Here is a 13734-nt window from a genome sequence, read left to right as displayed (position 1 = left end):
TGTAAATGATGAAGCACAATAATACAATCAAAACCACACAATTTAAGAGTAAGAACATATATGTGTGTATATATGTACATACTTATACATATATGTGCACACATATAACTGAATACAACATAAGACCATATAATAGATCCCCTTGGAAGATTGATATTGTGACATGTCCACAGCTCATATGATTATTATAACCAGTTCCACACACTTTATTACTGTGGTAAGTTGGAGATATAAATAAAATAGGATTATATAAGACTCCATTTTTGCAAACTTGAGAAAAGAGAGATTGTCCAGCAGGCCTTGAAAGAAGTAAGCCACCATGTTTTGAAAGGGCATCTGGACAGCTTCCAAGAGCTGAGAGCAGTTGTCAATTGACAGCCAGCAAACAAAAGGAAATCTTGGTTGTACAGACTCACGAAATGAATTCTGCTAAGATCTGAATGAACTTGAGAACTGATTCTTCACCAGACAAGCCCCTAAATGTGGATGCCATCTCTCGTGAACCTTGATGACAGCCTTGGGAGACCTTGAGCATTTACCTGACTTCTGACCCATGGAAACTGTGAGGCAATAGATGTTTGTTGTGTGAAGTCGCTAAGGCTGTGGTCACTTCCTATGCAACAATAGACATTAATTTAACGTTGATGAAAACTCACCATGTAAATGAGTGATCAGAAATACATACTATTCTTGTAAAATGTCTCAAAATACCTGATTACACTGTCAGTGTTAACATCTTTTAAAACAGTAGTCATGGCCTATAAAAGATGCCTAGGTGTTTATCTATGTCATGTGTGGATAGCACCCAGATAAATCTCAGGAAAAATGTATATGAAATGGTCAGTGTGTTAGCGATTATTGATATGGAGTGTTCACCTGAATGGTGAGCATGAACAGAAGCATGCTTGTGCCAACAAAGAGTAAGTATGGAATCAAGCATGTGGGTGTGGGTGGTTTGGAGATTTAGTGTGTGCAGGCTGTGCTCTCTGGGTAAGCTTGCCCAGAGTAAGGTATGGAAGGTGAGCTTGTCAAGGACAGGCGTGTTTGAATGGCCCATGTACCTGGGCCTGTAATTGTGTCTGAGCAAGTCAGCTTGTATTTCCGGGTTCATGTTTTTTTGGTTATTGTTCTCTCTGTATGGATGTGGTATAGATAACCAGATTTCCCCAGCACACATTATCCTTTTTCTCCTTTCAGTCAGAATAAGTGCTTATTTTTGCAGAGATAGGATGTAAAAGTAATTGGTGCACTTCTTGTTTATATTCTTAAAAAAAGAGGTTATCCGCCCTTCATTTTCTTTTTTTCCACTTCCTTTTGGCTAGGACATGGTAAAAACTGGAGTTACTAAATTGGACCCAGAGATGGAAAAAAGACATTTAAAAAGGCAGACAAATCTCACACTCTTGAACAGTTCAGAGATGGACCTGAGACCATAACAAATTTTTATTTTGTGTAACTCATTGGATTCTCAGTGTGTTCTGTTTTAAGAGAAAAAGGAATGATATCTTGAACCCTTACCTAACATAGACTTGCCTGTATCTCTCTCTGTATCCCTCTCTGAGTCCCAGGACACCTTGGTAGCATTTCTGCCTCAGAGCTCCCTGCAATTTACTCTAGGGCTTCAAAAATACACAAACTTTTGCAAAGCTCAGAAGCTGACACTTCAGATGCTTCAACATCTTTCTCCTCATTTCTCCATATTTTTAGAGAAAGAAGTTCACCTGGATGTAGCTCAGCTGGCAAGTCCTGAATATGAGTATCCATGGAGGTAGTTTTATTCAAATCCTTTTTGCCACTTACTGGCAGACTTTGTATAAGTCAATTAAAACGTTTAAGCCTTAATTTCTACTTATGACAATTGATATAATAATAACTCTCTTTTAACTCTCTTAATAATTATATTATTAAGTTAAATAATTATAAGTTGCACATAGAAAACAGTTGGCAAGTCAAAGTTAAGTATCTTGTCATTGAATACTGAGTTGAGACTGATTCTTACATTTGAAAAATCCCATTATACCTCTGTTGATATTGATGATGACGAGTCAGTGAAGATCCAATTATGGAGCAGAAGGGAGACCTTCAACTCCATCAAGAATAGGTTACATCTGAGATGCCTGTTGTATACATAGGTACCATTGTCTACCAGCTCCTTGTATATGCAATTCAACACTTCTTTATGCAGTTTGAAAAATACATATTGAGTCATGATGTAGGGTCATGGTTAAAAACATAAGAAAATGTAAAAATCATAGATAAAAGGAATGTAGAACAAGAAATGAACAGAGGAGAATCTGGGAACAGATTGCCTTGGACTGACACTTGAGGAAACATTAAGGAGAAGTTCCAGCAAAGGAAACCAGAGTTACATTCAGAGGATGGAAAGAGAACTAGGGGAGAATTGGGCAAAGGAAGAGATAATGGAAATTGAATTGATAGGAGGGGAAAGTTAAAGAAGCTACCCTGTGACCTACTAATTTCTTTCATCTGAAACTCACTTGAGGGGAAAGAAAGGAGACAGATGGGCAGGTGGCTTGATCTAATCTCTTTGTCACCTGGACCTCTTATATTTGCAATGAGAAAGAAAACTTATCTCTGAAATACCCTTAGCAGGATGTCCCTGGCTAAGGGTCACTTGTAAGAAATTGAGTCTAATATCTAGGAGGAATGGCTCCCTGGAGAATGTCACATAAGCTGCATAACCCTTAACTGGATATAAAATAGAGATATAAATAACCTAAATAATCACACCATGTTAGATGAACATGGACCTCATTAGAAACCTCATCTATTACTCTGAACCAGAGATGCATGAATGATGCCGGAATGCAGGATCCTGAAGAGCTACCTTTGGCATCCTACACCTTTCTCTGCTTCAACTGGGCATTGAAATTACCACTAAAGCTCAACAATCACTAAAATTTCTGATTCTATTATTCCACTTTGACAATAAGATCCTCTGTGTTAGTGCTTAGTCAATAAAGAAATGTTTCAGAGAATACAGATAAATAATGCCTGAAAATATTGGTTGGATTTTTTTTTCATTTGGGCAAGCATTAGTGGGCAAACACTGGCAACATTTGTTGTCAGCAAGAATATAGTTGGCTGTAGATGAAATAACACATAAGGACTTAGAGACATCCATTCAAGCATTAAGAAGGTGAACTGAGAACAAAATGGAGGAAGTAAGTTTTCTCTGGAAAGATATACAGAGAATGCTTTTGTCCTTTTCTTCCCTTGGGTCCTTTCTTCCTCCTTTCCTTCCTTTTTTTTCTTTCTTTCCTTCCTTTCTTCCTCTTTTAGTTAAAGAGAGAAGTTGAGAGGAAGTCAGATTCAGAGCAGAAATTAAGGAATTTTCTATGGACAAAAGAGAAGCATCTCTTACTTTGATACCAATAGGAAATAATAAAGGATAAATAAGAATCCTAGAAACTTTTGGAAATGCAGAAGTTGGAGGATATCCTATTTGATGGCTTCTATTGTTTCAACAGTGTAGGCGACAAATATGGATATAATGGGGTTGAATTTGGGCCCCGAAAGAGGAGCGTAAGACTCAAACTGTAGCTGAGCAAATGAAAATAAGTGAAGGATCAAAAAGAATCAATGATAATCAATTGAGGTGCATTTGTTATTGGATTTCATGATACTATAGCATTGCATTTAACAGAATATTATGCATTTATTATTGGACTTTATGACATTCAAGCATTATATGTAACAGAATATTCTACCTTATGGTACTCCTCTCATATGTGCTGAGACCATTGTAACATGCACATATGAAATTCATTGTAAAAAGTTCTCTCTCTTAAACTTCTTTACTCAAGCCAAACCATGAATATTTATTTTGCAGTTTGAAAACCAATAAGCAAATTATCTGTCTTTAAATTTCTGACATGTCTGTTCTCGTGAGGTCTTTCCAAAGCCTTATTTTCAATAATTGTTCTCTTTTGTTGTTTTGTGACTGACCTAAAGTATCTAAAAATATATTTTATTAATCTCACTGTGTCTACTACATCCTGGAACCTAGGTCATAGAGTTTTTGTATTTGTTGTTTTTTGTTGTCCTCATCTTAGCTTCAGAAGGCAACGTTTTGTGTTTTATAAGAAATAGGAAAAAGAAAACCCTACCCATTTGCAAAATTTCACAATATCCACTCCCATTCCCCATTTTACAATACTCACACCCATCCCCAATGAAAGTCACTTCTACATCTTTCTCCAAAACAAGGAGTATACAGCATCACATTAAGAGATATAAGAGTGGGAAGCCGATTTGTAAGGAGTCCTGAAACATTATACCAATACATTAATGAAACGCAAATCAGCCCCAAATAAGCACTCTAGTTCATACACATCTAAATTTATGGAATATTTTTTCGTATACACAATGCAGTCTCAAGTGTTTAAAATTCTGAAACACACACAAAAAAATAAATAAATAAAAAAAATAAAATTCTGAAACACAGGAATGCAGATTCTAATGCTATTTTCTCAGAGTATGATATATTTTTACTAATTTAAATTTTAAATCCTTCCCGGTATAATAAATTGTCCATTTCAAGGAAAAAGTTAGAAAAGGAAACTGACAAGAAAATAACTAGGTAAAAGCAGAGACAGGTTTACGTCTTTTTAAATCATTGTCTACTTTTTTAGTGTAAATAAACTTATAAAGTAATCTGTTTTTCCTTGGATTTAAAATATGTTATGAAATCATGAATAGTGATAGAAAAATTAGTGATTAAGAAACAAGTTAGAAACAACATGTATCAGTGTGAAATACATTTCTTCCCATTCCATCTAAATAAATTTTAATCACTAAAAATATTGGTTTTTAAAAGAAACAATTTGGTATATTATTTGGTGACTCCCTGCTTTCATTATGGCAGATATTTACCCTATGATAAATATCTAAATGATCACTTACCTTTAAAATATACCCAATTTAGCTAAACTTTACGGGCTTGGATCATACCCACCTCTCTAATCAGTGCACTCTGCCCCCAAGGACATAATTAATTGCATAGAATAATAGCAATTTATTTTCATTCTGCATACAAAATGGAGGAAACAAGACACAATATCATAAGAAAACTAAGATCACTAAGTATTATCTTATAATTCTGTTTGGTTGGTGTAAGAAACTTTAGGAGAGCTGTAGCATACTTGATCTGGGAAAAAAAAGAGTTAACATACACTCCACTGACTTTAGACCTTGTTACTTGAAGTTTCCTGATCGAAGAGGAGCCCTCTTTACACTCTTCAGTGCTATTGACCCCTGAAATACTCCATGGAATGTCCAAACAATGAGAACATTTTCAATCTATAGCAATTCAATCCAGCATACACTTTTATTAACTCATTTTAGGCCTCTCTGTGTCATCGATAATCCAGGATCAATATTAGACATGATTCCTACCTTCTCATGATCTTCTTTTGACATTATAAATGAGCCATGTAGCCTCTATGAAGATCAGGAAGACAAGTCATTCATATTTCCTTAACGTTAATAATTCCTTCTTGGTGTGATTTTTCTCAGAGAATCCAAACATAGGTGATGTCAACAGTGAGAAAAGAGGAAGTAAGATGTGATTTGATGACTGACATATTCATCACCTGATCACTTGGTAAGCAAGGAGTACCACATGCTAAGGGTACATAGTTAAAGATCATCCCTGACACAAGATGGCAGCCTTATTAATGAATATTTCACTACCAGTGACCAGAAAAACATTCTGGTGGAGAGAAATAAGTGCATGACTTAGGCATTTAAAATATATGCAGAAAGCAATATATATAAAGAGTTGACTGGCCATTGAAAAATTGTATTAATTTCCTACCTTAATCAGCTTAGGTTGTCATAAAGAATATCAGAGCCTGGGTGGTATAAATCCCAGAAATTTATATCTCACAGTTCTGGAAGCTGAGAATTCCAAGATTAATTCCAATTAATACTAGTTCTGGTAAGAGTTATCTTTTGCACTTGCAGCTAACCACCTTCTTTCTGTGTCCTCACATAGTAAAGAGCCAGAGGGACCTCTTGTGTCTCTTCCTTTTCTCAGAAGGTGGCCAATCCTATTGGATTAAGTCCCCAATCTTAAAACCTCATTAAGCCTTTATCACATCTTTATAGATCCCATTTCTGAATAGTAGGGCTTCAAAAATAAATAAATAAATAAATAAATAAATAAATAAATAAATAAATAAATAGTAGGGCTTCAATGTTTGAGTTTGGAGGGGACACAAATAGTTCATAATACTCTCTGAAGAAAGATAACGAGACACTGAGTGCTATTACCAAGTAGTTAAAGGCTAACCATGGGAACTAGAAGTCCTTTCTGAAAGTTTATTAGGAGGTCCTTATCTCCTGTAGTGAGAAAGGGGACTAAGCTGAAGAATAGACTCAGAACCTGAGAGCAGTGGATCTCCAAAGAGGCTTAAATATTCAGTAAAAGCCAGCTTTTAGGCTAAATTTAGGACACTGCTTATGAAAATCTGAGAACCTGATATATAAGGTAGGATTTCTGGATGGATGCACTAGCAGATTTTGGCTTTGCAGACCCCCTGGGCTGTCATTGCTTGGGGAAGAAGCTCACCTCTCCTTAGGACATATAATCCTTCCCTTCTGATTAAAGATAATACACAAGAGGACAGAAATTCACCTCCAGGAGCCTCTGATAATGATAGTTTAAACTGAACATAATCTGCATAAGGACCTGCTGGGATTGACAGAAGAGGAATGAGATTATACAATAAAGGAGCTGCAAGAATTACTGAGCACATTTTTGTAGTATCCAGGGGAACATCCGTGGAATTAAATTTTGAGTGTGCTTGACTAGCAGGGCTAGAACTAAAGACTGGATAAGAAAGAATTAGTTGACCTGGTAGTACTTTCTTAGGACACAGAACTCTGACAGAGACCTTGAGAATGGGGCAAACACATTGGTAGCATGGGCATTTGGACCCGGGGGAAATTGGGGGACAAATCTCAGTGACTTATCCATATCTGAGTTGCTATCCCAGCTAGGAAAGGAGGGTCTAAAGAGGCTGAGGGGGTGGGCATGATATAATAGATATATTCTTCAATACCAGAGGACCTGTTCAAGGATGATGTTCCAAAGGAACACCCAGAGGATGTACCATTCTTCAAGGTCACAAAGAATGCTCTGGTGAGAGAGATACCCAAGTTCAAAGGTTGCTCTTCCTTGCAGACTAGGACTAATGTTAAAGTGAGAGGATCTTCTTTGAAATGATAGGATAAGGACAATTGTTAATGCATAATAGAAAAATACTCATATATAGATTTCACAGACCTGTAAAATTCAAAATATATATGGGAGATTGGCAATTGGGTTGGCACCACTTATTTTTTCTAGTAAGAATATAAAACAAAACAAAATTAAAAAACTAGATTCTACATCCAAAGTAGAATCTTTCATTGCTGTCATTTCATGAAAAGAAAGATATTTCAATAACTAATTACAAAATGAAATAATTTCAACCCTTAATTTAAAGGGTTTAATTTCAACCCTTAATTTCAACACTTAATGAATAAATTTGGCCTTGGGAGATTTTTACTGAGTTGATCTTTTCTTTTTTCTTCCTCATTTTGACATGGACCAATAAAATCTCACTGTGGAAATACACTGGTTGTTGATCAGCACTTAGCAAGAGTTAAATTAGATTTGGTTCCAAAACAAACCATATGCACCAAGGATAGTGAGCAACTCCATGCCAAGTACTTTGATGTGATTGAGAAGACTCAGATTGGAAGGTCTGAGACTTAATAATAATGTATTTGCTCCCTACTGAAGTCTCTTTTACATCTGTTGGGGAAAAGCTGCCTCACAGCTCTTGCTTGAGATGTTAAAGCAAAACTTCACCAGATACAGGTAAATGCAAATTTAAATTGGATTAGCTGGCAATGGATCAAAATTAAGACAAGTGAAATTGCCATCAGATCCTGAAAACATAATCTGTTTGATTTTTTGTGTGCGTGTAAATCAAGGTTTTCTCTTTTCACTGCTAATCAGAATAATATACACAAGGAGTGGCACTCTTCTTTTTACAGGGAGTAGGCTATTTTTCATCAATATCAATTAAATATGCTCAGTCTTAAATGTGGGTTGCACATAAAAAAGGAGAAGACAATAAGATAGTGATAGAGTGCTATAGATATATTCAGACCGATCCAGGAATCAGTTGTTAAAATTGCCTTTGGATAGGGAAGTCCAAAGAATTCTCTTGTCATATTCATTGCCCTGTACATTACAGTCTTTCGGGATCCCTAATTTTTGTGTATGATTCCTGTATTTTTATGTGTTTCAGAAACCTCAAATCTGTAGACGTATTCTGAATCCATTTTCCAGTTCATTAATCTTAGCTTTATGTTTGATTCTCCATTTGATTTGTTCTATTGGTTTTATCCCCACTTGTGGCTTTTGTTAATTATAACAGCAGATACCATACACTTACGTAGAGTTTATGCGTACCAGGCATGCATAAAATGTAGAATCTAATTTCTACCCACTACTATTACTTCACTTGTGGAAAGGCCAAAACTGGGGTTCAAGAACCAGAATGTTGGGGTCAGATAGAAAGGAAATCTTGACTCTGCTGATGAGTTTGGATTTTGTTCAATAATGAGCCAACAAGGGAGGGTTATGATAAAATTAATTTAAAACAGCAACCTTAATGACAAGGTAGGTGATAAATTAGAAAGGATTAAGACATGAGCAACCTTAGAAAAATAGTACAGGGTTTTAAGTGAGGGATTCTGAGAGTCTGAGATAGAAAAAAATTCCTTGGAGATGGAGAGTAAGGAGTGGATTAAAGACCTATTTTGAGGTAGAATTGACTTACTATGGTATGTAATGTAGATAGTATGGGACAAATTAATGAATCAACTCAGTGAAAATTGGGGTTTCCATTGTGAGGGTATCCAATCAGAAAATATGTGGGAAGAAACCAGAAGAAATAAAGTTAGAAGGAAAATATCATGTCGTGGACAATATGTCTGTAGGATACAAAGGCTGTTCTGAAGATGTACCTTTTTAAAATAAACACTTGGTCATATGTCTCACAAAAACCAATGGTAATATTTCTGTTCTCAGAATGAAGTTCCACTGTTCAATATGTTCTAACAGAGCCTCTAAAACCAGACTCCATCCTCATTTTTGAATCAAGACTCACTTCAACACAGTCATTTGCTCTCTCTTTGAAGTTTTTTCTTTCCTGTGAGCATCCCCCCTCAAGATCACATTCAAAAAATACTTCTACTTCTCCTCAATGTGTCTGTAAATATTTTTCTCATAATGGGCTTCATTGAATTTAATGTTTACACATTTGTTTCCCTCAATACAGGACAGATGCTGTGTTTCACTTGGTTTTCTGGCCCAATAGCCAATGTAGCTAGGGCAGATTAATGTTTGTTGAATGAACAAATGAATGAATGAATGAAAGATTAGTTGAATAGCCAATGTCCATTAGAGAGTTGTAATTATAAATCAAGGGTCCCAAAGATAGGTCGTTCAAGAAAGATATTTAGGTGGCACCCAGAGAGAAGATCATTTTAATGGGAAACCATTGGTTAAGGGTTTAAAATGTTGAATAGGATGAAGACTGAGAAGAGGCTGAGTTTGTAATGAAAGAAGCAAGTATGGACAGAAATCATGGTTGGAGGATGGTAACTATCATGAGCATAGCATTGGGCAGTGCCACAGCAAGAGTATGATGATTTTTCTATCATCTATCTATCATCCATCTATCTACCTATCATCTGTCTATCTAGCTAGCTAGCTATCATCTATCTATCATCTATATAATTAGGTGGTTAGTGTAGTACTCTTTGTCCTTTTTATAAGGCAACTATAGAATGTATATGGGCCGAGCCAATTGAAATAACTGAAAATGTCTACTGAGAATGAATGTTCTTTTACAGCTAAGGTTCAAACAAAGAAAACTGGCATAATATTAAGAAGCCTGGACATCTGTAATGTCATACTAAACAGACTAATTCCTGAGAGATAAAAGTAGAGCTATAAATATAAACATAAGTTCAGTTTAATTAGTGAGCTCATAGAATATATTAACATATACCCCCTTCTCAAATTTTGCACTACATTTTCACCTGGAACACATCAGAGCTACTTGAATATGGATTTATTTTGCTATAGAAAAAAATAATAAGGCTTAAAATATTTTAGTAAAGTGCCCAGGAAACATGTTTTGCAAAGTACTAAATCAGTTCATTTATTTTGATGGTTTAAATTTTGAACTCATCAACCAATCCATGTAATAAGACTAATTTTTCATTTAGTGATATTTCTTTACTTAAAACCAAAACTAACACATGTCTTTATGAGGTCTAAGATGAAATAAATCTATACATGGGATAACTATATTTTTAAAGCCTATATAGGCTAATTATGAAATTAGTGAAGTGTTACATTTAATTCATTGGGTTAATTGACCTATTTAATTGTGTTTCTCTTTAAATATTATATTGATTATAAAAGAATACCATAACCCCATAATTAAACAGAATTCACCAAATTATAAAATGTCTTTTCTCATAATTGATTCTATTCATAATATAAAATATCAATTTGCTGATCATAATTATGGTGTAACACACAACACTTGAGTATTAAAAAAAAAATGGTTTAGGTGACCTGTTACTCAATGCAGTAAAAAAAAGGACTTCAAGAGCTTCTGAAATAGGTCAAATCATAATGGTGATGTTGAACTTTTCAACTGAAAATAATAAGGTTTTATTTCCAGTGTTCACTGACCTAGCCTGAAACTTAATGTAATTTAGAAATAGTTTAGCTACATTTGGACTTATTTAGAAGCAATTGTTCACTCTGTGTCCTATTAAAATGGTTATCTCCGAAATGGTTGCTGATATCTGCATTGGCAATTCTGCTACAATTTGAGAATCTGAAGTGATCATGGCAAAAAAACAGTTACTGTTACTTTTTCCAAAACAGGAATTGATTATTAAATCATTTTGATTTTGGTGTCACTGCATATAAATACAAAAGCACTAGTATTATATTACTTTTTTTTTTTTCAAATTACATAATCATTGTAGCATGGGGTTGTGGTCGCACTATATTTTCTGGTTTATTAACTACTGCAATATTAAGAAAAAGAAAAAAAATAATTTTCTTAGCCTAATTTCCATTTTATCATGATTGAAGAAAAGTATACTCTAGATCAAATAACATCTATCCTTTATATCAGGACATGTTAGATGCAGTTCAGACTATGAAGTTAAGCAATATGATAACTGATTCCACAATTAGATTTATTTATTTATTTATTTATTTATTTATTTATTTATTATTTTATTTATCCATGAAAGACAGACAGATAGAGACATAGGCAGAGGGAGAAGCAGGCTCCATGCAGGAAGCGGATGTGAGACTTGATCTGGGACTTCTGGCAAAGGCAGATGCTCAACTGCTGAGCCACCCAGGCGTCCCCACAATTAGTTTTAAATTTTCTATTTACCACAATAGCTACTGTAGAAAACAATGTACCATCTGCTTTCATTCTGAATTTGTCTTCATAGGAATGTGAGGGCAGCCTGCTACCTCATGTCAGCATCCATTATAAGGCACCATGCAATGTGACATGACACGGTATGACAGATGCAATCCAACTCAATATGGCACCTGTGAAGTCATTGCAGATGAGGGAGTAGAGCTCATGTGCTCTCATATCTTAGCAAAGAAATATTGGAGAAATGCTCAGGTATTTTGTTTTAGTTGTTTCTATCAACCTAATTTTTAAAGAAACAAAATGTGCTCAATTTATTTTTCTCAAAATTCTCAAAGGAATCGATATGGTTAAGTAAAACTAGCAATCTTCATTTCAGCTGTCATTTCTCCCCAGATAATATTTCACAGGCAGAGGATAAAATTATTCAAAGTAAAATGGTAATAAAATCACAGCTTTACATTCTGAACATATTTTCAGTAGAAGACACTTCTTTAACCGCAAACCTATAAAATTGCGATAAACAACACATCCTCAGTATTTAAGCATATGGTATGTTGACAGTTTTGTTATTGTTGATGTACAAAACTTTGTTGTGGTTCTGATTTTGGGTTACATGTGTATTTTTCTTCTCCAAATAGATTGTAATCTTACTGAGGACATCCACCATGTCTTATGGCCTTGAATGAGAGAGAGAAAAATAAATACCCTCTAACAGCTAATATATAGAATTTAAGATAATTATAAAGGTATTTTGAAACTCATGATAAGAAATGTCAGTTCTTGTAAATCTTGACAAGATTAAATAAAACAAATATTTGCTTTAAAGTAGAAGCTCACAGTAGCCAAACTACAGAAAGAGCCCAAATGTCCATAGATAGATGAATGGATGAAGAAGATATGGTATATATTTATATGATGTAATATAAAAATAAAAATAAAATAAAATCTTGCCATTTGCAATGACGTGAAGGAACTAGAGGATATTATGCTAAGTAAAATAAGTCAATCAGAGAAAGACAATTATCATATGATCTCACTCATATATGGAACTTAAGAAACAAAACAGAAAAAAAAAAGAAACAAAACAGAAGATCATAGGTAAAGGGAGCCAATAATAAAAGAAGAGGTAATCCAAGAGGGAGACAAAGCCTGAGAGACTCTTAATCATAGGAAACAAACAAGGTTGCTGGAGGGAGGGGGTAGGGGGATGGGGTAACTGGGTGATGGGCGTTAAGGAATACAGGTGGAGTTATGCGCCCTGGGTGTTGTATAAAAGACTGAAGAATCACTGACTTTACCTCTCAAACTAATAATACATTATATGTTAATTAATTGCATTTAAATGAAAAGAATCAAGTAGAAGCTCAAATTCATTATGGGTATGGTACATTTTTAAGAAAATATGAAATTTAAATTGATCTTAGAAAAAAATATATGTATTTTTTAAAAAATTCGGTAGGCATACTATGAAGAAAAACACATTTAAAAGGTTTTCAAAAAGGAAAGATTTTTTATTTCAAAAGCCACAGTATCAAAAATTATTTTTACATTTCAATAACAATACGGATATACTATTTTCATATTTAAGGAAGATTTATACAAATGGATTAATATGTTTGCCTCTTATAAAGTAGAAAGATATAATCTTAAAACCTGAAGATCTGGGTCTGATCTCCATGCTTTTCTGACTAAGTGATTTCTGGCAAGTTTGTTGGACTCTTGGTGATCTACTTGCCTTCTGAATAACATAGTCAATATGACATGATCTTATTTCTATTAAATCTCCATAGCACAAGGACAAAGTGCAAATTCACTTGGTTTCTATCAGAGTAAATGCTATGAACACTTGCGTTGATATCACTGACAACCTAAAATGAAAATCTCTCTCTCTACCTCTCTTGTTGTGCATATATATATATTTGTACCTGAGTATGTATACATACATATGTGTACACCAGTATATACACATAGATAACTAGCTTTTACAAATAAAAATAAGAACTACATCTAAGGACCTTGGCAGACAGAAAAGCTACATAAGGTTTTAATATAATTAATATAACAATCTAGATTATGTCATTGGACATTTTCTTGGATTTTCTCTCCTTACATGAGTCTAGTCAGGGTCTGAGTATTGTTTCTTTTTTTTTTTTTTTAAGATTTCATTTATTTATTCATGAGGGATATAAGGAGAGAGGCAGAGACATAGGCAGAGGGAGAATGGGCT

The 13734-nt window shown here is 34.5% G+C and overlaps 1 long non-coding RNA gene across 2 annotated transcripts in view; it reads left to right on the top strand.

Annotated features, from left to right (window-relative positions):
- The first annotated feature begins 646 nt into the window (after positions 1 to 646).
- LOC112656086 (uncharacterized) overlaps positions 647 to 13734 on the top strand; it is a 52848-nt gene continuing 39760 nt past the window's right edge. Inside the window, exons 1-4 of one of the 2 annotated variants that reach the window (XR_003134096.3) lie at positions 647 to 920; positions 1708 to 1768; positions 5539 to 5626; positions 9113 to 9278. This is a non-coding gene — a long non-coding RNA (uncharacterized LOC112656086). Of the gene's footprint in view, positions 921 to 1707; positions 1769 to 5538; positions 5627 to 9112; positions 9279 to 13734 lie in introns of those variants that run through there. The other variant, XR_007405004.1, reaches the window with a different exon arrangement.

This window comes from Canis lupus, chromosome 22, assembly GCF_003254725.2.
Source record: "Canis lupus dingo isolate Sandy chromosome 22, ASM325472v2, whole genome shotgun sequence".
Classification (NCBI taxonomy): Eukaryota; Metazoa; Chordata; class Mammalia; order Carnivora; family Canidae; genus Canis; species Canis lupus.
The sequence above is the reverse complement of the archived record's forward strand: the minus strand, read 5'-3'. Positions and strand labels throughout refer to the sequence as shown.